We start from the raw sequence: 25768 nt of genomic DNA on the forward strand, positions 1-25768 counted from the left end.
AAGTTTGTGGAAGGCCTAGGAGGGCGTCCTTTCAGAGGGGGAACATCATCTGATGCAGAAGCCCCCTTGTCCCCATGCTGCTGGCACACATTGCTGGGCAGTGGGGATGTGGTGCCCTCTTCACGTGGAATAGGGCTGGGGCAGAGGGCTCAGAGAGAGGCAGGGGCTGTGCCTCTGCCAGCCCTTGCGTGCATGCTGGGGATGAGCAGGGGCACCGCTCCTCCTGCCCACCAGCAGAATGGGAAGAGGCAGTAGTACAAGCACAGGGGCAGCTGCCCCGAAGCCCCCATGAATCCACCAGCACACACACCACAGGAGCGTTAACGTATTTCTGAGCAGTCAGTGAAACTGCACAGGCAACATTTCCTTCTCATTGCATTTGACATCAGTGCCTTTGCTGAGTGTCTCTTCCCTGACCATCAGTGTCATTCTTCATGGCAGGTTCTGCGCTAGATTTAGAGATAAAACCAAACCCTGGTGTAAAACGGGCACTCTCCTGAGAGAGAGACGAAGAAGCTGCCAACTGTTCAGTGCCAACTGCTGTGGGCCTCAAGCAGCCTTCCACATCTTCCCCAGAAACACAGGCACACACTTAAAATACCCAGGCTTTCTCACTGGAGACCATATCAGTTATACATTAGATATTCATCTTTCATTCTTGCATATTACTAATTGATAGCTAAGGTCTTTAGCACACATCATATTTCATTTTCTATTGTAGTTGTAACTAGATTCAACATACAACGAAAAATTCCTTAGAGCTAAAGATTTCAATGAAGAGACTTTATAGATCTCAGTTTTACGCGACGCTTCCTTTTTGTACCAAAATTACTGTTCTCTAGCTGTTCAGGTCCACACTCTGCTCCAATTTGCATGAGTTGAATCCAGACTAGCATCAGTGGCTTTAGCAGAATTAGTACAGGTGTGTTGACATTTTTTCTAACAACATTAGTATTTTCCAGAAACCACTAATGGTCCTAGTGATCCAGGCCCCAACCATACTATTACCTAGACATTGGGACACAATTTCAGCTTCAGAAAGTGCTGGGAGAGCAGGAAGGAGTGGATGGGAAGGGGGTGAACTTTGTGCTTCCTCTCCTTCCTTCTGTGCCTTGCACCTCGCCCATCATCTGTATGGGAACTCTCATTTGATAACAAGTCTAGAGAAAGCAATCCATTCTTCAGAGGGAAGACTATTAGTCTAGTTAGTGTGATTTTCCACTAATTTTCCTTAATTAATAAACCATTTCTAATTAGGAAAGCTGCAAAAAGAGAAAATCTAAGCTATTTGAATATCTCTTCCAGCAAAGCTGAGCCGCAGAGTAGACTAAACGCCCAAAGGAAGCTTGAAAGCTTTCTTCCAGTTATATTGCCTTCTTTCTTACCTTTCTTTCCAAATCCCCTGCAGAAAATTCACTTGATATGCTGATCCATTTGAACTTTAAGTTGACATCTGCATGAACTCGTTACCTGAAGTTTTGGGTCAGTTTCCTGACTGCTGCATATACTTCAATGTTTTTAATCTTTTATTTTTCTAGCCTTTGCTATTGCAAGATTTCAGCAGTTTTGAAATAGCAAGAAGAGGTGTAAAAAAATACACCATTTTTTTCTTTTATCAATCAAGGGAAAGCTGAGAGAAAAAGGAAATTAGAAGAAAAAAGGAGAAAAAAAAAGAAGAGAAAAAGAAAAAGAAACTTGAGCAAAAGAGCAAGCACTATTATTTTTAGAATAGGCAGCTGCTTCTGACAGTTCACCTAAGGTAGTTTTCTATTTCTCCACAGGACTTGAATTCATTCCTCTCAAGACTTTTATATTGATCCTTTTTCTTTCCAGGGTTCCTGACCTTCCTCCTCTCCTGTCCCAGCCCAGATGGCAGGCTTTCATATGGCTTGGCTAGCTTGCCTGTGCTTGCATTTTACATTTCAGCAGGGATACCTTGAAGATATTTAATCTCTTCACTTAAACCATTGCAGCTGAACTGGTCAGTGATATTTTGTAGATTTTTTTTTAAATAGAAGTTATCTATTGAAATAAAAAGTCAGGTTGATTTTTCCACTACTACAAAAATCTTAGAAAAGTTGTTTAGTACCTTCTGTGTATTTTCAGAATGATTTTGAAAAATAAAGTTTTGAAAGGTTTTTGTCAACATTTTTGACAATTCAAATGCTAGATACAGAAATGTGCTTTCAAGTAAAATTTTCAACTTCTCTGTTTAACATCCAGCCCAGAGATCAGACTTTGAATTCTCATATTCCTTCACTAGCTGCAATTTCTGTCCTCCACAAAGCACGACTGGAAGCTGCCTGACCCTCCTTTCACAGTCTGTTCCTGTTCACTGTCTACAAGGGATGTTTCTGCACATCCTGTGCCTCACTGTCCCCATCACCATCTGAGAGCCCATCTGCTGCCTTCTGCCTCTGAGCAAGGAGGAGAGGAGCCCGGGGGCTGTCTGAGGACAGCGCGGATGCAGGGGCTCAAAGTGGCAGCAGGACCCGGATGCGAACCCTGCCCCTGGGAGACTGCAGGCAAAAAGAGCTCTTGCTGGTACCGGCAGATAAGAGGTCGATAAAGAAATACGAAGGAAATGACTAGGTGTTGTGAGAACATGAGGAGAAGGGCGACGAGGAGGCTTGCTTTCTAGAAATTGCATTCAAAACTAAAATTGAATTTGGGAGCTGCTGATTCTTTCTTTGGTAACAGGAAGAAAAATTTAGGCCACAGTGGAAATGGCAACAGGTGCTCTTGCGATGGCTGCGGAATTAGGAACAGAATTTTTTGCTTTTATGCAGTATGGAGAAGAAAAACAAAGAAGTGTTTTGAAGGCTGGGAGAAGTGAAAACAAGAGATGTCTATGTAGACACCATAGGGAAGAGCAGAAAATAATTATCAAAGGAAAAATCTTCAATAAAATGCATGTTTTATTACTTGTGCTAGGGTATTTCTTGAACCATACCAGCACATTCCTGTTCTTGGATTCCTCTGCTGCCTCCCCCAGCTCCATTCATTCTCTAATTTTTTCCCCTTCTTTTTTCCATTACTCCTCATACTCTGTGAGTAAGGGAGGTTATTATCAATTATTGATTTTTCTCTTGATGTGTAATTGTTCAATGCTTACCTGTCAGGTTTCTTCATCCTTTGGCCGGGCCTGCATTGTCATATACCTGGTGTAATGTGTGTAATGCATAGTTAAATTTAAGTAATGGATATAATGACTCACAAGAAACCAATTTCAGTGGAATACGAAAGAAAAACGATGAGAGCTTCCTGACGTTCCCTGGGGAATGTCTGTCCAACCTCAACTAGTTTGAACCACCACTAGGGAACAGACAGAAAATTCCTTTTTTTTTTCCACCATTCTGAAATGGCAACCAAATTAAATAAATAAGATAAATGAAGTAAATTCCATCCGTAATTATACCTAGTACTGAAAGTCAGAAAGAATTGCCTATGTATTTCAAAGAAGGAGCTTATTTTTGGCCACATTTTTTTAGGGATTTCAGACATTAATTTTGGTGGTTAGGATTTCTAAAGAGCTGTATAAAAGAAAAGATCATTAGAAGTGTGCCTGTAGGATACAGGCATTATTGTAATCCTTAAGGAAAAGACGTCTGTTCTTATTTAAAAACCTCTCAGCAGTAGCACCATATAAACATTGCAGTGCTGCCTCCAGCCTGCTGCTGGTAATGAAACCTGCCTGCCTGCCTCCATTGCCCAACATGAACATGAAGTAAACGAGACATTCAAAATTCACTCATTTTGGTGTTTTTTTGTTGTTTTTTTTTTTAAGTATTATTAGTTCAGAAAAAGAAATGTACTGTCACTTCTCAAAAAATTATGTTGCCTACCTTCAACCGGAATAAATCAGTAAAACGACACCAGGATGACTTATACTGGCTGAGCACCATCCTATGGCTTTCAGAACAACTTACCTCCTGATGAATAAACGAGAGATAAGTTTACATTGCCTACGCTGAACCTGTGCCCAAGCACATCACTTCCTCCACCACTTAATGTTCACAGACCACAATTGCTCGTCTGAGAGTTTGTGGTTAGAAGTCTGGGTTTTTGTTTGGCTTGGTGGTTGTTTTTTTTGTTGGTGGTGGTGGGTTTTTTTTTCCTAGTTTCTGTGTGTATATATCCTTTTTATCTACTTTGACATTGACATTGTGTTTTGCTTTAGTCTGAGCACACTGGAACAAACAACCCGATCTGCATAAAACGTGTCATCTTTCCCTCCTGAAAACAGTATTCTTCAAAACAAACCAATATGTTTATATTGCATATAACATCCTAACTATGACAGCCAAAAATGAGTACAGTAGGCACACCTTTTAAAGCTGATTATATTAATTGCTATTCAGGTCATAGCTTGGATTAATTGTTGTGTTTGTGTAGGATGTTTGTTAAGAGGTTTCCTGATTGCTGTTCAGAAGATTGATTACTTGTTACATTTACCGTGTGGTTTCTGTGGGGAAAACATCTTTTAGGCTTCAACATTTGCAAACATACTGAGGCCAGGCAGGGCCATTGAGAAGTGAGGATATGTACACCTGCCACACTGAGATGCCACAACATACTTCTGTGTTAATATCAAGCTAGAAAATGGAAGACACAAACAGATATGTATTTTAAAGTGTCTGAATCTAGAGATAATAACATAGCCTTAGGCACTGATGTACCTCTAGTAATTACATTGAAGAGAAATTTAAAAACATGCAGAACAACATCAGTTGGCAGATTTGTGTAGAAGAGGCAAATAATTTACAAAAGAACCCACCTGAATCATTGCTGTACCCTTTGCACAATGTGCAAAAAAACAAGTTTCTGTTCCTTGAATCTCATCATTTGACAATGGCGTGACAGGCTTTGCAGGCAAACATTGTGTGAGGTTTCTCCTAGAAATTTGCTGCTTTGGGCAGAAGTGGGAATATTAGGCTTCCTGTGGGGAAAAGAAAAAAGCACCAAGTTCCATTTAGTATCTGGGAGATTTTACAGGCATTCATGGGTACATGAGCTTTAAAGGAATTCAAGAATAAATTCAAGTATCTCTGTATTCACTCTATTTCATACTTCTACTTCTCCATATACCCATACTTTTATTTTTTAAAATGGCACATCAAGTAAAATTACTTAATATCCCAAGACAAAAATAAATCACAGCCAAGTTCCATTAAGAGCGTGCTTCTGGTTCACAAACACACACTCTTTGCAAGAGCATCTTTAGACTTTTGGGAAGAAGAGAGGGGAGGAAAAAAGTTTTACTTCTGGCTGTTCTTCATGAGAAGTTCTTGTTCTGGTCTTTACTGCTTGTTTTGTCATTTAGCATAATGGCTAGGAAGATGAAGGAATGAGAGGAAATTATACAGTAGGGAAAATGACTTAATAGTAATTCATTTTTTGTAATCTAGCATTTTTCCATCCCATTTTCTTTACCCATCTTAAGACACTGACCTTCTATTTTCTCATGCTTTTCTTCTTGTGTGCAGAAGTCCTCATTGTAGGTAGGCTGCTATCTTCAGACCAGACAGTCGATTCCTTGCCTCATACACAGCAAAATGAAGGTGTGATTTTATGTGCATGAATCTAGTTATGCTATTTGGATTGTGCTAACACATGTAGAAAAAAAAGCTAACAAGGACCAAGACCTCTGGGAACTCCAAGTAATGCGTGATCCTATTACCCTACACTTTCAGTGCTAATGCTACCAACACGGGATAAATCACACTGGCACAGATAGGCATTTTTGTGTAGTAGTTATTCCCTGATTTTTCCTTGTGAACATATCCATTGTGCTGTGACTAAGGAGGGGTGAAATGCTGGGCAGGTTGCTGATTATAATGGTTGCCTTTCTCTGAGGGCATTAGCTTCTGGAATAAAGAAATTGGGACCATGACTAAAACATTGACTATAGGTGTGACTGATCAGAGGAGTTAGGAGGACAGAAGACTTGACACATGTACTTTTTGCTAGAATAATGTTCTAGGAAAAAGGAACTGTAGCTAAGTATCTGAAAATCAGGAAGAGGGCTGAAAAGCAAAAAGGGGAAGGTATTTCTTAACCTTGTCTGGAGAGATGCTTGGGCCCAACGAATGAACTGCCTCTGGTTCATAATGCCTGTCAAGTGGGACTTTCTGCATATTCATACTGGATAAGTAGGATTGTGTTAACAGATTTTCTTCTCCATCAACATTTTTTCAAATAAAACAACAGGACTCCCAGTATTGCCTTACCATTTAGAAAAAAGACCCAGCTGTGGTTTCCTGAGGAATGACCTGAAATAAATGAGGATTAAGGAGGAAAAAAGCAGTAACAAAAAGCAGGGTTTCTTAAGCTTCAATTATTTTTTGCCCTTTTTTTCTGATGACCGCAGTTCTTCGCACTCCTCCTTTCCTGTTTCATACCATTATCACCTCTCTATTTTAGTTTTACCTAGTGTTGCCGACAGTTAGTGATAACTTGTTTCAGAATTTGATTCTGCTCTTTTCCCCAATGACTTCCCTTTCAGGCTGCTTTCTTGACCAAGGACACAGCCCACAGTCTACCTGTAAAAATACACAAGTAAGGGTAGCACCGTCTTATAGCAGAACTGCTGTAAGCAAGCACTCCTACAACACTCCAGTCACTGATCACATTTGTATAGTATCACGTTATTCACACAATTAGCTCTCAGAAATAGTTGCAGTGCCTTCAGGGAGGCTGCTTTGGGTAGTAAGTGCTCTCAGCTGTGAATAAAGCATTTTATTCTTTGACCAGAAGGGTTGGAACAACATGTGTCAATGTGTCAATACTTCCTGTGAAAAGTGTTGCCTGAGTGTTGCTCCTCTGTCCATGAAACTTTACACTTCTGAGGCAGTTAGCCATGCTGTGGTACTTTTACAAGTAAAAAATCCCAATAATGGTATCGGTATCAATTGTGATTGGCAGAGAACCAAAACTTAATTTACTTTGCATGCACTTGAGTGTCAAAATCTTCAGCTTCTGCAGTCTTAACACTTCTTTTTCCCCAAAGAAAAAATATTTTAAAGATACTTCAGAAAAAACTAAATATATTTGAGGATATAATTTCTTAACTCTTTGGTCTACTGCAGCTTTAATGAAGTCACAAGTTATTCCTGCTTTATCCTAACCTAGACTTTCCCATAGCATTTCATTAGAGATGAGAAAGTAAGCAGCATAGTCTAGATTTTATCTAGGTTTTCAGAGCACTAAAGAGTAAATGTATATTTCTATGGAGATTTTATTCAGCCACTATTGATATGATCCAGGCAGCTAAAGATGATCTCCCCTTAGGCTCTGGAATAGTCTAGGGATGTAGCACAGAATCTGCTTTGCATGCAACTTCTTTTGCATTATGTCATGCAACAGTAGAAAAACATGAGTTTCTTCTAAAACTGATATAGAAACTGTACTGACATAGGGAAGTTGTCCTTATGAGTGCTTAGTTTGTCTTGGATCATCGCAAAAAATTAAGTAAGCCTTTCCCAGCCCTTCTTATTTGTCTAACATCTCAAAAGCCAAAATAAATCCTTTATGCACTTTCTCAAAATTTGACACATACTACAATTGCCCTTTAAAATATCGTAAAGATAAAGCATGAAACCACCAAAGAGACTGGAGTCTGGGGTGCTGCTTTTATAGATTAATGATATATTTTCTTACAAGATCACTCGCACACTTAATTGTTATTCCTGGTGTCTCACTGGTTCAGAAAAGTTCTGTTCCCGAAGCATCACATGCGCATGCATCACTGCTGCCTGTTCTGCTAACACCATGCAGGCAACATACTGCAGCCTGCTCTCAAAGTACTAGTTCCACTTGCAGAACATTTGGTCTATTCCTAATTTAATTAAATTCATTTGGTGAATTATTTTAAATGTCATACTTCATAATCGGCGTTTTTTAAATGCTGATATAATAGGGAAAAATTAATTCTACATGTAGTCCAGTAATACAATAACTCCAAACAATAAAACAGTGGGAGAGAAATCTTCATCTGAGATGACTGGGGGAGTACATCTCTTATCACTGTGATCTCATTCTTTTTACCTTCATGATCATTCATCAAGGGATTGATTCTATTCACAGTATCCTGATTTAACGCAGTGTATCCCTTCGTTATTATTTTCAACATCATAGACTCTTGCTGCTGTTTGCATACCTCAGTGTCTTGGAGCAAATATGCTTCACTTAAAACTTCTAAAAATATTTCCACAGTCTTTTGTGGGAATTAAGAGCAGCACATGAAGGACCAGTCCATCCCACGTGGAAGAGTAAAAGCACCAAATACCTGTAAGGCCTAACCTTATGCCTTGGGCTTCTCCCTGGAGCATTCCTACTCCTGAGGTACTCCCGAGCACAGGATGCGGCTGCTCTGCTGCCTGAGCAGAAATCTTCTCCATGGCACGGCAGCAGGCGAGCACCTGAGCTTCACAGACCAGTGCATGACAGCGTGTCATCATGACAGCAACAAAAGAGCAACTGTCTCTCCGCAAAATAATAAAACTGACAATCAGATGTATCAAAATGCTATCGCGATTGGGAATGCCTCATGGCAGAGATCGTCTTCGTGTGTTTGAGCAGAGCCTCTCAGCAGGCTGTTGGTCTAGGACTGCTCTGTGACTTGTTACTGCAGTAGCAATGTGTAAACAAACATTAATAGTTAATATGTACAACAGCCCAGCAGAAAGATTTTCTCCCTGCTTAGCTTAGGCCATTATATTAATTTTGTTATTGTAACTGAACCATAAACATTTTACCGAGACTTACGGTATTCAATGTAATTGTGTTTCTGGAATCAAAAGGCTGGACTTGGCCCGGCAGTCTTCTGAACTACAAAAGTGAACAGCAGGATCAGGAATACCGAGCTGAGAATCTTTGACATAATTCACTTGTTAACGACAAATGTGTGCACTCTATCAGGTGCAAAATCAGAACTTGAGCACCATTATTAGATTTTATCCTAAACTCTTCTGCAGAATGATGAGCACCATTATTCTAGAAAAAGCTAGTAGGACTGTTTTTTTAGTCCATTTATCTCATATCAGCCCAAGCCTGACTTCACCCTACTACTGTAGACTCTGCTAAAAAAGCCATGCATTTGTAGGTGGCATTGAAAAAATAATAACCCATTCACAATGGTGACTGACAAATATCAAGCATCTTAAAGGTGCCCTGAAGGACTTCTGGCCCGCCGTGTAATTTAATTAAGATATCAAAGTGATAGCAATTATCATCTATGACAGCTATTCTATTATAAAGCATTTCTTTAATTAACAAAAGGTGATACCTGCAAAGGCAGCACTGCTATGAAACATGGTTTACACTCATAAACACAATCGTTATTCACATTTACTCATGTCACACCTTTGTTTTACTGCCTTTTTGTCTGCTTTTCTGTCTAGCCCATGTTGAAAGCATTGCAGGCAAAGCATATGCAGTCGGCCTGCTCATTCAAACCATGTTTCTTTTTCTATGGCTTTCTGTATATCCGTAATAAACTAAAGCCTAGTCTGTTAACGTAACAGGGATTTCTTGTAAACTATATGGCTCATGTTTAGTTCTTCTGTTTGGGAATGAGTGGACAATTAGGACAGCCCAAGCTGAAAACAGCCAGTGCTGTTCTCCTGGCTGTGGGAATACCTCACTCAAACTGAGTCCCCTGCACTGGCATCAGGGGGAGATCAGCTGTGGCAAATGAGGCCAGCTTCAGAGAAGCTGGATGTATGTGGAGCTAAAAGCTGCTGGGGAGTGACAGGATGATCTGGGACCTCATAAATACTAGGATACCTCCTGGAGCTTTTATTCAATTGCCACTCAGGTTTTATTCAGTGAGAACATCTGTTGATTTCAATGAATTCTTGACTAGGAATTAATTTAATTTAATCTCTGGATAGGATTTGCCTCATTGAAAGGAACTTCAGAATTTGAATAAAATCATAAAGTTCTAACGAAAAACTTCTTGTAGCATAAGGTTATTTTATAACATAATAAATATTTAAATATCTTTTCATATATTCAACGTACTCAGTTTGAAATAGTTTTCTTCTTACATGCTCACATATACCAAAGCACTCTGATTTTTTTTTTTTGTTTTTGAGCATCATAGCCAAAATTTTGGATTTAGCCAGGTTTCCTGTCATCCAGATATATATATAGAGGCAGTTGCTCCAGTCTGGGGAACAGAGAGGACAGACACAGGACAGGACCCTGCATGAAAATGTTAAGTCAGCGCTAAAGCTGCTTGCAAACCTGAATATTTGTTGTTGTTCTTCTAAGTTTCCAACTTCTAAATCTGCAAAATAATGTTTACAAAATTAAGTCTAGAAAAGCAGCCTAAGAAATATTGGCACTGTAGAAAGCTTTACTAGGCATAAAGTCAGATGGAGAAATTGATTTTATAATCTAAAGCTAGTCAGTACTGTGTTCCAAAATACATACAGATAAGTATAGAGATATAGATGGTGATAGTCACAAATGTTTGCAAGGAGGCAGAAGATAAACAGATTTTTTAAATAGCTTCTATGACAAAGACAAGTAACTCTCAGCTTGCTCATCAAATAAATTACAGTAATAAGTCATTTAAAATAGCTTATAGTGACATACTAAAGTTAGTAAAAACCAAGCAATTTAACAGGCTTATTTTCTTATGTACATTTTAATTGTTGGCCAACTTGTGAATTCACAAGGGCCAACGTAAAGTATCATTTATTGAACTAACATATGGAAATGCTGCGTAACAAAATTTACAACAGTAATCTCAAATCCATTTAAAATTTAGAGCCCTATGCTGACTTGAGATATCAGCTAAAATTTAGAGGTCTTCCATTGATTTCGCTGCAGTACTTCCAGTAGATGCCCAATCAAAAATTAGGAGAAATGAAAGTAAAGAAATCTAAGGGCATAAATCTTTTGAAGTTGCTTTTTTTTTTTTTTTTTTTTGCATTAGCATATCACAGATGGCCATGCTGAACAGGGTGATCTTATATGCCGTCTTAAAGGTCATCATTACAAGGATAACTGTGCCACTACCTACCCTTTAACATACTTTTATTTGGGCCTGAATGTACTCACATGGTATGCACAAGGTGTTTTTTATATAAAGCATAATCAACAAGACTTAAATGCTGCATATCTTTAAAGAGACATATTGATTTGTTCATGACATAGTACAGCCCTGTGTCTGAGGAAGGAATACCTCCCCTTCTCTGAGGGCTTTTATTTTTGCACCCTTATAAATAGCGACTCATTTTATAGACAGCTATTTTTCATTCTAATAAGTGTACTTCACAGAGCTCCTCTAGTACAAACTGGGAGCTAAAACTCCCTTTAAAGATAAATGCTGTAAGGCACTATATTGCTTAAATTGCAGAGTAACTGTAGGAATACACCGAGGCATATCCATCATCGTGGTCAGGCAACTCCATGCCTTTCTGGCTCTGGGTGCTGCGGTACCCAGCCACAAGAGCATCTCACCTCAGAGAGGCATCTGAGCCCCGTGGAGCTGACGTAGGCACCGTGCCCTCGCCAAGGGGCTGCAGGAGATGGAGCTGGGCTGCCCTGGGGCATTCCTACACTGGGCAACCCTGATCTAGGGCTGCACAGCCGGGGTGCTGGCAGCTGCTTCAAGCTTTTGACCTTTCCTTTACAACGCTAGGCTGCAAATCACCTCACCTGCTGGAAAGCAGTGCTACAGCCAACCAGCAAGTCATTAAGCAGCATTTTTACTCAAAAACAGTAAAAGAGCCAGATGGGCTGGGAATGAAGAAATATAATTTTTCAGATTTCAAATGGCAGCAGTTAATTGCATTACTTTATCTGAGGTGTTCTCTTTATCACGTCTTCTGCAAGACAAGCCTGTGATGGGTAGAACTGATAGGGAACGTAATATGCTGTAATTTATTACTTCCCATGGTGGTTCACTGAGAGGAGCACACTCAGAGCTTCTTTTTATCAACTTACTCTTTAATGGATTGAAATGTATTAAGATAAAAGGAATCCCTGCCCTTAAACTGTACCTTCAGGCATCCTAGCAGGCAATTGTAGAAAGTCTGTTTTTCCATTATAGAAAAAACACATTTAGTCTCTTCTCATGTAGAACTTCCCACACCTACCACAGGTCAATTTTTTTAGGGTGTATTTGTACTACATTTGTCTGGAGTCACAATACTCTCATCGTGCCCTATGCAGCCAGGCTTTATCTTGGCAGAGAACGCCACCACAGGTATAGAGGTGGCAGCACCACATCCATTCAGGGCAAGAGCACTGCAGTACCAAGCACCACTGCGGGCTGTACTCAGCCCAGGCTGGCAGGGATACCTGAGCTGGCAAATTAACGCAGGTGCCACATGTGGCTCCTCCTTGTTACAGCAGAGGCTGCAGAGGTTGAAAACGCAACCTCATATTGCAGCAGCCTTACCAAAGCTCTATGGTGAAAAAAGGCTCTTCATTTCCAGGTACAAATTACTTCACAGCCAACTCGATAAGCAAGCTAGACTCGATTCAAGGAAGTTGTGAAGTTGTGTGCAATGCATACAATGATGAAAACATACAACTGAAAGTATTACATACATTTTCCTAGGCATTTCGTGCCTTAGAGATAGATGCCCTTGTATTTCAGGTAGAAGATTCTTGTTCAGGCTTGGGAGGTCTCTGTCATTTGGGACAGTAACTGAAGCCATGAAATATTACTGACAACCTGGCTTTATCTCCACTTTCCACTGCTCTGAGTTTTCTGCTTGAGGCAGCCGAGCCTGAGGGGCAACAGCAGAGATAACACAGGTTCTACACCCCTATCTCTTCATGGGGCAGGAGCAGCTGCTTTTGTTTCTCTTACCCTGAGATCCAGCCAGTTGGAATTTGCATAATGAAATGTTTTGAAAAGTGGCAGGCTGTTAGGAGTCAGTGCAACCACATAACATCTGCAAATTTATACTTCTGGTAACAGCCTGAGTACACATCACCTTAGGAAACTGTATGTTCTTCAGAGATGTGCCGTTATTTCTTATTATGGATATAGGTAATAAGGGAAATAACACAAAAATCCCCAACACATAACCAAGTAAGTTAGCAGCTTATCACAAAGTTTGCTACCTGTCCTCAAAAGATACCGTACATTTGATTGGATTACTTATATCAGTGCAGTATTCTAATGTGGACTTGATGAGTGCCTTCATTCTCTTCCAAAGTACTATGCGCTATAATCCGAATGCACAATTCATTGTGTGTACTAATACAACATCTCTTCACTGTATAATGAAATTCAACATCTAAATTTGTTTCTCTAAGAATTCCACATTATGTGAGAATACACTGTGATTCATTAGAAACATTTATTTTACCGTCTTGATAAACAAAGGAAGGCAAAACAACGTAGCCCACCTTTTAAGAGAAATGAGATGAAATTGAATTTCACTTACAATTGTCATCTTTGTTTATGTTATTTTTCCTTCATCATTTTCATGGTTCACATACACACAAGGGTCCTCCGAGTCTGGGAATTCTGTGAAAAAATGATAAAATACAACAAAAATGAGTGCAGATTCTATTGCAATAGAAAGAGGGTGGGGTTTTTTAATATATTAAAACCAATGTTTCTGCATAACATCAGGAATTCTAATTGTGGTGTTTGACATTCAGCGTTAATCTACTGGCTCTAAAGCTTATTAAAATGGCAGTAGACACAGTGGTAATACAGAAGCAGGTCAGAAATTCTTAAGAATAATACTGACATTAAGAATCAGAAATAAAATTACAGTTAATATAGAAATACAATTTTGCATTAAATCCACAGGCATAGAATCAATAATACTCAGGAACAGAACGAATAGTGCCTACAGATGCAGACAGTTCCAGAAGTGCAGCTGAGACATTTCCAATGAGAATTTCTCTTTAGTTCCCTTTATTTGTTGTCTGGCTCTGCATTTTATTTTCTCTATGGCATTAGCCAGAAAATTAGTACAAAGACAAGAATTCTCTTTGCAAAAAGAGATCCACGGGGCAAAGGAAAATAGTTTGTTCCTGGCCTAGCCACCACTCAAGTGAGTGCTCATTACTCACCTCTGTGACTGATCTTTCCCAGCTGTAACTTTGCAGGCAGCTCAAGTGCAAATCATTGAGATCTACAGCTAAAAATATGCAAAACTAATTATCATATTACTTGAACATGGGTTTTAAAACTTTTGCAACTTTAGGTGACACAGTTTTGCTATCCTTATTTATAGCAAATACACTACATTACTCCATACTGGTGCATGAACAACCCACTGAAATCACTGTCAGTATGTAAAATAGGGGCAATCTATGGAGAAAGATAACTTGCCTCGGCTTAGCAAAGCCACCTACTTTCAATGATAGCCAAGTAAAAGATTATGATAATTTGGAGAATTTACTATTGAATTGCACTGAACTCTTGTCTCATCATGAAGATTAATAAAATACCAATTTATTTTGGTAGCGCTCTCATGAACGCACATATTATTCAGTGTAGTCTTTGCAGGCATTTGATTAGACCATCTCTGAGAGGATAACTGTCTTTCTGAAAGAAAGCCAAATGACATACCTACACCACCACCACCCACCTATGTTTTGCATCACATTTGACAAACAAGTTATTTAACTATTGCTACTACTCACGAATGGTCTACAGTAGTCAAGCATCCCACAGAGTAAGTGAAAATGATCCCATGAAAATTATTAAAGCAAACAGTGGTTTGTGACAGGCAACCATTAAGGAATACCATGGAGGATTTGCTACTCCTCTGCTCATTGTCTCACCATGTTATATAGTCAATATCCCACAGATTATGAAGACTAGACACATGACTATTTGTTCTAGTTGTACATTTAGGCAAGAAGATAGCATTTAAGTTGGAAGTAAAATCTGTTCCCCAAGGGTGAATACTTCAATAAGAAATGTGTCTTTACAAAGCCAGTTATGTTTGGATTTCATTTCCTCCACCCCCCCCCCCTTTTCTTTTTAGTACAGGGACTTGTGTTTCAGTGCATGAAAATGGTTTTGTATGAAGTCTGTGTAAATCAGTATAGCTTGATACAACATATTTTGTAATATCACTCTTCATCATGACAGTTTGCCAGTATTCAGAGTAAAATGTAAAACCTACAGTCACAATGAAATAATGTAACTTGCCTTCCACCAAAATCAGCTGTACTCTCAAGGTATAGCATATCCCACAGTTCTAGTATTCTTCCACTTACAGGAAAGAATAAAATTTTCAAGTAAAGCAAAGAATCTGAAGCACGTTCAGACACCTGCATGCATACAGAGAGGGAAAAGTAATGCATATAGAAAAAACAAAATCCTTTACACTGGAATTTATATCAAAGAATTTGCAAAAGAAACATCCTCAGTGCAGGCCTCAGTAGCATTTGCTGGTACTGTTTACACGTGCAGGAAAGAACCCAAATTTGCTGTCCTAAATCCTGCTGTCCTTTGGAATAATAAAATCCTAATGATGCCTTGAGGCAACAAGTAATGAAAGTAATTTTGTTGGGACAGAACTGGTTGTGCCCAAGTCCAATACACATTTATGCCCCAGGAATAGTTTTTTACATCATAAATAACGCTCACACATCCAAGTACCTATTTGTATATATAAATGATCTTTTTACAGATAAGCACAAATGTGACAGATTAGGCATAATTTAGCTCTTTGTTCACAATTTAGGGTGCATTTTCACATTGCCCTTAAGCCATTCAATCTACACCACTTCACTTCTGTCCCCAGCTGTTGTATCCCTTCTGGCACTCAAGTAGGCAAGGAGTACATCAGATCAGACTTGATTCAATGGAAAACAGACTGAGAAAATAAATCCTTGCTTTCCAGACACTTCAGCCCTCTCATCTTGTTCACCACACAGTAGTATAATTGCTAGGTATAGAGGTGGCACAATTGGTGGTAAAAAAAAAAAAAGTGGGAGTCTCCAAGTTTGTAAGAAACCTGTCTCTGGGGACAAACTGAGATCTGCCAGCTTGGAGCCCCTCAGCTCACCAGCGGGAGCACAGGAAGAGGGACTGAGCAAGCAGCACTCTGTTAAGATTGCAGGCTGATGCTGGCTAGAGGCAGGGGTGGGCCCACAGCAAAGATACTGCTCTGAAAGATTTTCCAGTGGGTCCACTGCAAGGTGCTGGACCAGAAAAATGGCACGGTAGGAAATTTTCAAGACTTCCTGTAGCCCCCAACCCTGCAACTTAGAATAGCTAGCCAAGCTTGTGCTACTTTAAAGAATAGCCTTGTTCTTATTTAGTGTGAAATTTGCTGTAGCATCTGGAAGCCCTTGGTCTGTTCTACAGCAAGGGAAAGGTAGGGCTGCAAGCAAGCACCTGCAGCACAGGTTCCTCCCTGTGCACGTCTGCATGTGTACAGCCCTATGCCAGCCTTGCAAATGTGGCCTTCAAAGCTTCTGATGTGCAAAACATTATTTTTAAAGATACAGTAGGGCTCTAACTGCAATTTGAGCTTTGCTGAATCTGAAAACTGCCAAAGTATTAAGCATTAATTATAAATTATTACCTTTCACGTTATTCAGCCAGCCAAGTCAAACATGCAACTTGAGCTATTGTATGAACCACATGAATAAATTTTTGAATAAGTTTTAAGTTACTTTTACACCTTCCTAGTAGGACATCAGCATTTCAGACTTTCATTACCTAGTTAGAACCTGCACAGAAGTCAGAAGTATAGAGCTTAAGTGGGTGTCATTTTACATTTGTTTTTTTCATCTTTATAGCAACTGCCTGTACTTTTCTTGTTACTCAATATTAAGGTATAGTAGGAATAAGCAAAAAGCCTTGATAATTTACAAATTATTTTCTGTTTTGCATTATACATTATTGCATCCTGCCTATGTAAAATACTTTTGAAATTTTAATCAAATATGGTAGCCTTCAGTTTCACTCTAAATAGTTGGATACTGTAGAACAGCTGTTTGCTATTAAATAGCTCTAACAGTCAGCTTTGGTGGACTGTCAGCTAATTCTTGAAGCTACATTAATGGGTTACATAGTATTTTAGAAGCCTTCTGGATTGAAAAATACCATGGCAAAGAGAAAAAGTGCAGGTTTTGTGCATCTTTCTCAGTAATCAAATATATGCAACGTTTAACTATTTGTGTGACAATTTCAGTATGGCAAGTTTTTGTCCAGCTGTATTATCAACTGCATGGAAGCCTATCCTATTATATGCAAAAACCTTGGCATAATATAGATTACCAGTGAGACCTTGGTGAAAAACAGTTTTTAGTGTAACTCCCTTTAAAATAGAGACACAAAAGTCATGATAATTCTCTGCTTTTATGACCCATGTAGTTTTCATTTAACTCATTACAAAACATCATGCTTATTTCTCAATAACTAATGATTTTAATTGTGTTTCTGCACTGCTTATTTTCAACCTCCTACAGTAGTTAATATATACGTGACTGTTTTTAAGAGCTGTGATGGATGGTCTATAACAAGAACTGACCGAGGTGCAATTGCTGAAAGCAGTTCAGGGGAATGTTGCACCAAACATTGCATAGTAGCTCTTCCGATAAACACCACATCAGCTCTCTCTTCTGCTAGCTTCATTTGATGTACACAGAGGTCAAGTTGAAATTCTTGGCCTGTATCTGAAGGTACTCAGTTGCTAGGACCTATGACATCAATGAGTCTTCACAGATGTTGCTTGAGAGCTGTCGTCCTGAAGAAGGAGGAAACCCTACCACACAAGATGGAGCTTCCTCAGGAGCCCATAAGAAATCTCAGAGCAACCTTCCACAGAAGTCACAGCCACCACATCCCACTTGCCTCCATGACTTGCGAGGCACATTTCATCATTTGTCTGAGTGAAATAAAAACAGAGTAGTTATTTATGCTATCTACCAGAAAAGAACCGCATGGTACTCACAAACGTCTGGCACAGAGAGAAGCACCAGCTGAGCACAGCTTGCAGTAATCACCCACCCTACCCAAGAGGGTTTGGTAGTCCACCCTCACCAGCAGGGTGCAACAGCCCACACAGACTACAATGCAATGCTCCAGTTTGCTCACTCCGTAACATTTCCTGAAATTTTTCCCAAGACAAGATTTCTACATCTCATACTCAACTAGTCGAAACCTGCTCCACTGTTGCCTAGGGCAAGCTAGGGATCTTTGTGCTATTTCCAGCTCCTCACTCAGAGCATATCTCCACACAACTGCTCAGAAGCAGAGTGGCCCCACAGTGGGGAAGAGGACCACCTTCACCAGTTGTGCCCTTACTGATGGGGGGTGGCAGGGGAGGGACACATCCTGCATGGCCAGGAGTCCCAGCAAGCCCACTGACAGCCCCAGGCACAGCAAGGGCTGGAGCAGGGTCATCCATAGAGCCCCATCAGGAGCAGCAGGAGATGTGGCTATAACACAAACCTGAAGTCCCCCCCTAGGAGAAAAAATCAGATAGGTGCTCTGGCTTGAGTTTAAGTAGGGCCTGGCCAGGGGGTCCATGTGGGGCTGGTCAGGGTCGTAAGGCCTGATGGGGCACACCCTGCCCTCACAGCACATTTCGCAGTCTTTTTGCCATCCACGGATATCCCTTGTGAACCAAAAATCTGAATGCAGTTATTTCTACCCCAAATGAAATAAAATAAAATAAAATAAATAAAATAAAATAAAATAAAATAAAATAAAATAAAATAAAATAAAATAAAATAAAATAAAATAAAATAAAATACTGAGATTTTCTTTGTGTTCCCAGCACCCTAATTCCCTCTGCCATCACAGAGACGATTTAATATCTCAGTTGTCACAATGCCCCTGTTCCCTTTCTGATCCACCACGGTAACTGAGACCATCCCTCAGTAAGGCCACACCAGCTTGCCCTTGCATGGCCTTTTCCTTGCACAGAGATGGCACGTTTCAACTGTCATATTTTAGACATTTCCTTTTTTGACTCCCTCCCTCAGTAGCTCCCATTCTAAATTCATGGATAATGGAAAATAATCAAAAAGAGCAAGGAAGATGAGATCTGTATCAGACCACTCAATGTAACGTGAGTGGCACCCTTTCCTGCTGGGGACCCTGCAGGGTGGCAGCATGGCTGTATGAGCTGATCTAACAAAACTGCACAGAAAACCGCTGAGCAGGACCGTGGCAATCTATCTCCTCTGCTGCTACGTCTGAGGAGGCCTCTAATAGATGGGCTGGCTTTGCCAGGACAAGTGCCAGTATGCTGACAGGAATGGATGTTATGTCCCCTGTGATTTCAGCTGCTCAAACCCAAATATGCGTCCAGCATATAAAGAAACTTAGATTTTCTTGGAATTGTTGCCATATTGTTTAGCCAGAGCTTAGCACAATGGGGTCCCAGTGGTATGCACCTCATGATATTACAAAAGCTATAAATAGGAAAGTGATTATATTGCCAGATACCTGCTGACACAAGAGGAAAACGCCAATATTGAGTTTCTCAAACAACAAAAATACACTTGGGTCAGTGTCAGTAGATCTGCCATAAAGTATCATTAATGCCAGAGTCACCAAGTGGTCAAAATAACATCAGCAAGTTTGCCAAGTCAAAGATCGCCTCAGAAGCATAAAATTGTCAACTGGGAATGAGCAGGCTTTTCCCCAGAAAAAGTGGGCAGAGTTAATTCAGAGGAAACAAAAATCCATTAGACTAGTCAAGTAATTTGAAAAGCATTTAGAAAAATAAGTATCTTGAGTAACTAAAAAGAAATAATGTTCTGATAGGAATTAAGTGCCTTTGCAAATGTGATCATATTATACCAATGGTGATATGGTAATAGTTCTGCTAAATCTCTCAGTAACTCTCCTGTGAACTAGAAAATTCCAGAAGCCCGAACAGATTTAGATGATATAATTTAATTCCCTCTTTTCACCAAGCAAATTATGCCCTGTGTTCCTGTTACACAGTGAATAAGGGCCATGGAAAGAGGGAAATACAGTCTTCCCGTAATGGTGATGCAAATTTTAAAATGTTTTTCCTATGATACATTTTCAGCTACTAGTATTAGAGAGAGGGATGATCTAATAACAATAATCTGAGAACTACTCTGGGTGCCAGGAATGCCTTGAGGTGATCTGCCATAAGGCTTTAGAAGAAACAGTGCAATATGTTCAGGGATTACAGAGTTCATCATGCAACGGCATTTCTCTCTATTCTGAGATATATGTAAATTTGGGATAGGATCCCTACCTCATGGAGCTATTGTCATGAAGATTAATTAGTTAAGCCTACGTTCCACAAGACAAAGTGCCAGATCTTTAGAGACTTAAATATCTTTAAAAAAAAAAATCTGACTTTTAAGGACCTGCTTGCACTGCATTTGTTTCAGGATCAGGACAATAATCTGCAATGTATTTTCAAGCTTAGAAGTGCACAAAGTTGTTAAGTATTATTATTTATTTTTGGTCAGTCACATCCTCCCTGCTTTAATCTTTTTAAGTCTCTCCAGAAGTTATTGATTTAAACATTCCTTTACTTTCTTTTTACTGTTTTTGGTGAATTCACAGTGTGCAGCCTGCAGCTCAGAGTTCAAAGTGCTTGTCTGACCATCCAAATGCCTCTCACTTGGGAGCTCTGTGAGAGCATCGAATCTTCCACTGAGATTTTAGCACTTTTTCTTTTTTAACTGAAATCACTTTAACTTAAATGCTGTCACTGCAGTGATGCAAGGTTATTGATGGTGAATTGTTCTCGTCTACAGCCATCCCTGTATTCATCACAACAATAATTCTACAGACATTGACCAAGATACTCTCAAACTGGCTAATGGATGTAGTGATAACGTGAATTATTATGCGACGGATTCTGTGTCTTGCCAATCGACTACACTGACTATGTGCCCTTAGACAGAGGACTCCTAATGAGTAGTATCTCCCAGTTAATGGTTTCATAGTCTGGCTGTGTAATAGTAAACACATGACTAGAAATCACATGGAAAACATAAGCATTAGGGCAATTTTTGCTATCACTTGTTACTGTCCAATTAGTCATCTGCAACGTACAGCGTGGTACCAAGTGGAAAACTTGAAATGCTCTTTTGGAAAGGAAAACAGAAATATTCTATTATTTCCGAAAGTGTGACTTGAATGCAGTAACTTACTGCACAGCCTCACTCCACGTTTGATTCAGACTATATTTATTTATTGTCTAGCACATCTGAGCTAACTACCTTGAGGCAGCAGTATAAAAATCGGTTGCTGTGACTTGCTTCTTGAAAATTTATTTTGCTCCTTCTTAAAATCTTGGCCTGCTTGACCTCAGCAGCCTTCACCAGTTTGAAAATGCAAGTTATAATCCTCTGCAGGGATTTAGCCAGGTGTCTATTACAGCATGTAATCTGTGATACAGCTTCCAATATTCATGCTGAAGAAAGGTTAAGCCCCCCTGTCTTTGTTCCCGAGTAAAAAGGTCCATAAGGTGTTAGTGTGGACAGGAAGCAGATTGAAAGAAGCAACATCTTCAATCAAGCCCTAAGCCTGTGTATATGCCACTGAAGGGTCTCCGGGATGGAGGCTTTGCCTGAGAGGCAGCAATCGTATTTTAACCCTTGAATAGTAGCTGCAGCACTGCTGCTGGCTGCCCTGGTGACGTTCAAAGATCACACTACTACTGCTAGATGTCTGTTTTTATCCTAAATCCTTAGTCAGGGGTCACCGTCACCAAGTTGTGCCCATGGGTACACTTGGTAAGACACCGTAAGGCCTGGCAGGGAGACAGGACGGTGCCAGCATCAGCCCGGCCCTCAGCGCCCAGGGGCCTGCAGGCCCCTAGCACAACACCGAGTACCTCCGACAGACTTCCGAGCTCCCTGACACAGACACTGTGCGAACACAAACCAAATTCAGCTTCTTGAGGGGAAACCCTCCTGCAACCAGTCGGTCCTAGTCAGCAGCTTCTTAGATAACTCTGCCTTTTCCATTTGTGGCTGAACAGGATCAAAATGTGTGGTACAGCTGTAGGCCCCTGGGACGCAGGGTAGCACCTGCAAACAGTCACTTTCCAAAGTCCAGACTTCTGAACTACAACAGCAGCAGTTTTGGTAATATTTTGAATTCCATGGGTGACAAAAAATAATAGCAACTTAACTTGACTGCCTGCAAGGAGCTATTTAATACCAATCTCCAATTACTGTACAGCAAAATAGTGGGTTTCTTCTAGATAGTAGTGGTGTTGGGAAGGCCTCAGCAACCTTTTATGCTAATTGGCAGTAAAGTGTTTAGAAGTATTTATTAGTGTTTAATTATTTAGAAATCTCTTAATGGCATAAATATCATTTTTTAAAGTTATAAATATTTTCCACCTTGTCCAGCTGAAAAGCTGTTGCTCCGAGGACTTAAATTAAGATCTATTTATGGCAGCCTGCTGGTCACAAAATTACTTACCGCTGCTAATGCTCTGGTCTTTTAGATGTCTCCAACACAGAATGTGCTTAGTTTTGACAAATCAGGGGATAGTTTCTCTTTGTTGTATTCATTTTACTGAGATAGAGGTCTTAAAGAGGATTATCACAGAGATGAAGACATTAAAATACATAACTAATCCCAGTTAAATTAATTGTTTTCATACTAACATGTACTGAGGGACTTTTATGTACAGTAAGACATCTTTATGCTGTTTTGATAATGTAAATATGACTTAACATGTAAATTATGTTTAAGATTAAATAGAAACAATTTAAAGCCAAGTTATTGGTAGAGAAAAATGGGATCTGACTCTAAGCCTCTGAACCAATAGTCATGTTAAATATTTCAAAATTACATCAATGACTGACATGCCAGGAGGCAGAGGGGAACTTACCTATCAATACCATTTGTCTCCCCCTCCCTGTACTAGAATTCAGGACATTTATTTTTTTGAGCTTGCATTTGCTTATTGTTTTTCCTAATTTCCTCTTCAGGACACTGAACTCCACATTGGTTATTTTGGTGTCATCAAATTATTCGTACCTTAAAAGACAATTGAGTGGTATAAGATTAAAAGAATAATTCAGTTTATTGGGGAGGATATGCCAAAAGCTTTTTACTAGGAGTCTCATTTGCAGTGCTTTTCTTACACCAGGGTTTCGGCAGAGTTGTGCCACTGATGTTATTGCTGGTAATGGTTTAGGTGCAGGAGAGCACTGTCATTCTGACCTGTGTCTCATTATACTCTGCCATTAACTGGAGTAGTGCCATCTTTCCCAAAAAGCTGTGTGCCCACAGAGCTGTAGAGCACCATTCAGTAGCAAGCAAATGCTAATTTTTAGCATTCGCTATATCCATACAATCTGGGTTACCTGCTCAGAGTCATAAAACATCCCTCCTCCTGTACCCAGGGGCTAGTGGATCAGAGTAGCTTTTAGTTTATAACATGAATCACAGCAGCCTCACTGTCTGCTTGCGCTGTAAGAAACCAAAGCCATCCCTCAGCAATGCTTAACACATGTCTGCAATCCAATTTATTTGCTATGTTTCAATACCCATGACCTCTCAATGAAGTGGCTTTTGCCAAAAAGATGGCAGAAGCATATACATCATAGGTATGCAACAGTTTTATGGTGACTGAAGTGACCATGAAGTTTTTCTAGGAAACTTCAGAGAGGTATGGCTTATGTAATTGTGAGCATTTACTGCAAAAATCAGATTTACACTATTCAAAGTGTATGGAACCCTGCAGATCTCACAGCACATAGAATTTTCCTAAGGAAAGGAAAAGGTCTAAGTAAGGTGGTAAGTCCTTGTGTTTGTGTCTGGTACATTAAATCGAGCTTAAGTAATAAAAAATTCAGTCTTTTATCTATTCTGCTTAAGACTTATTTTTATTTTGATTTTCACTGTTTTATTCAAAAGGAAGGAATAGAAATAGTAACTGTGAGCTTGAAATCAGGAAAACTGTAACAGGAACTTATTATAGACATGTTTTACATCATATTTTCAGTTACAGCTACATGTTTTGAAGCTTTCAGTTTAATGAGCACTGTTCTGCTTTTCAGATAACGCTTTTTTTCCTTAACTTCAAGTCTCAGTGAATTGATCTTGGAGGTCTCTTCCGACCTAGATGATTCTGTGATTCTGTGTTGTAAGTTTTAGGATTCAGCGGTATTAATAGGAAAGAGAGAGTGACAGGTAAAAAAGTATTTCCCTGTGCAGGTTAGAGGAAGTGGGAGAGGTCAAAGCAAGTGCTTAAGTCCTTTTAAGGACTTAAGGTCCTTTTAAGCACTTAGTGCTTTAAGGCCTTTTAAGCCTGTGGGGAGGTCAAAGCAAGTGCTTAAGTCCTTTTTCTTTTGTTTCATGGGAGTATGCCATGGAGCAGAGCAGTGAGCAAGGTGGAAACACGTTTGAAGCTCATTTCACACAGTGAGGCACTGAACAGCCTCATTGCCCTGAGGCCTTGAGATGGAGAGAAGCAATAACTGTAATTATAAGAAAAGAAAAGGTTGATTATCATACCAGGGCTTGTTCCATTATCGGGGTAGGTGAGGAGAAGTCTGATTAATGACAATCACAGCTACAGTTAAGCCTATATTCAGTGCTGCTAGATACAGACATGTGCAACTTTTTCCCCAGCAGTTCTGACCATCAGTGAAAAAAGGCATAGCTTCTTCCGTACTGAACGCACAGAGAAACATACAGAGCAGCAATTGTTCTCCGAAACAAATGTAGAATGAACAAGTAGCAAAATATTAATGTACTGTTGAAAGCCTAAATTAGATGGACATGATTCAGTGCAGCCTACAGGGTCTGATATCTTGGCGACTGATGCAAGATATTCCCGATCTGCAGACAAAGTAGCCTTTGTGAAGAAGCAGAAGATTGTAGTGTGCAAGTTAATGTATCAAAAGGCCAGGAAGAGAATAATTCACTTTCACCTTGCTACAGAGGACAAGTAGCAGTAAAAGCTGTGCGTTATTGGCAAGCTCTTTTTGTTGCTGTTTTTAACTCAGCCCACAGTTCAGACCTCCAGCCACCTTGGCAGCGTTCCAGCTGGAGCTGCTGACATCTCCCACCTAATCAAGTGGTGGATTATCTTGTCCTGATAAATTGGAGCCTGTGCCTCATGAAAAGTCTTTCCTGAAGTAGTTTGCTACCCTGTAATAAGATGGCAGAAGTCTGAATGAAGCCCCAGAGCTTGTGGTGCACTGTTTTCTAATGACTTTTGGTGAAGAGTGTCAATGTTTTAAGGGAACACAGTGTTAGGCTGGGAACAGAGTTAAGCATGCTTAATTTCACACCCAGGTGAAAGGAAACATGAAGCTGTACTGGGTGTTGTTTCTTATACAGTACATAGGGACTATACTGCTGCCTTCAAAACATTTGACCTAATATTACTTCTTTTATTAACTGAGCTCTTGAGGAACTTTCTTAATTTAAAAAGAAATTCTTTCTGGTTGTTGCATCTTTCTAAGAGTCAGAATTACTGAACTATAACACTTTCTTACTCTTCCTGGTCTTTGTGACTAGATTGCTGGTCCAAGTCACCCACACACACTACCAAAACCTTGCCATGTAAGCTCGATACAAGAGTAAATAAGCTATTTTCTTTCTCTAAAACATACTGAGGAAAATGTTTACATTACAGAAGCAAAGGTGCTGTATATGTGTGTTTTTGCATGTATGTTTAATTTAACAGGTCAAAAGTCAGAATAAATCTAGTTAAGATAAAGATTTAAGATAAATCCTTGCAAGCATTCATTTCTTCTTTCTGGGTTTCAAGCCTGAAGAAAAAGCAGCAATTCTCATGCGCCACGCACAAAACATCTTCATGTGTCACAGTGACTGTACTGTGCC

At 39.8% G+C, this 25768-nt stretch overlaps 1 protein-coding gene and 2 long non-coding RNA genes across 16 annotated transcripts in view; 1 reads left to right on the forward strand and 2 right to left on the reverse strand.

Moving 5' to 3' along the window:
* NTNG1 (netrin G1) overlaps positions 1-25768 on the forward strand; it is a 157018-nt gene that overhangs the window by 42280 nt on the left and 88970 nt on the right. The window lies entirely within an intron of this gene.
* On the reverse strand, positions 3067-14045 carry LOC310903465. Of its 3 annotated transcripts, XR_014587565.1 has the most exons (5): positions 13834-14045; positions 13416-13498; positions 10249-10291; positions 8767-8829; positions 3067-8626 (listed from the first exon to the last, which is right to left on the reverse strand). It is a non-coding gene; the product is annotated as an uncharacterized lncRNA (long non-coding RNA). The 3 variants fall into 3 exon arrangements; XR_014587564.1 differs by lacking the exon at positions 10249-10291; XR_014587566.1 differs by lacking the exon at positions 10249-10291 and having other exon boundaries at positions 13416-14045.
* Positions 14708-25754, reverse strand: LOC310903469. The gene is made up of 2 exons (XR_014587576.1): positions 18404-25754; positions 14708-17837 (listed from the first exon to the last, which is right to left on the reverse strand). It is a non-coding gene; the product is annotated as an uncharacterized lncRNA (long non-coding RNA).

This window comes from Anser anser, assembly GCF_964211835.1.
Source record: "Anser anser genome assembly, chromosome: 8".
NCBI classification, from domain to species: domain Eukaryota; kingdom Metazoa; phylum Chordata; class Aves; order Anseriformes; family Anatidae; genus Anser; species Anser anser.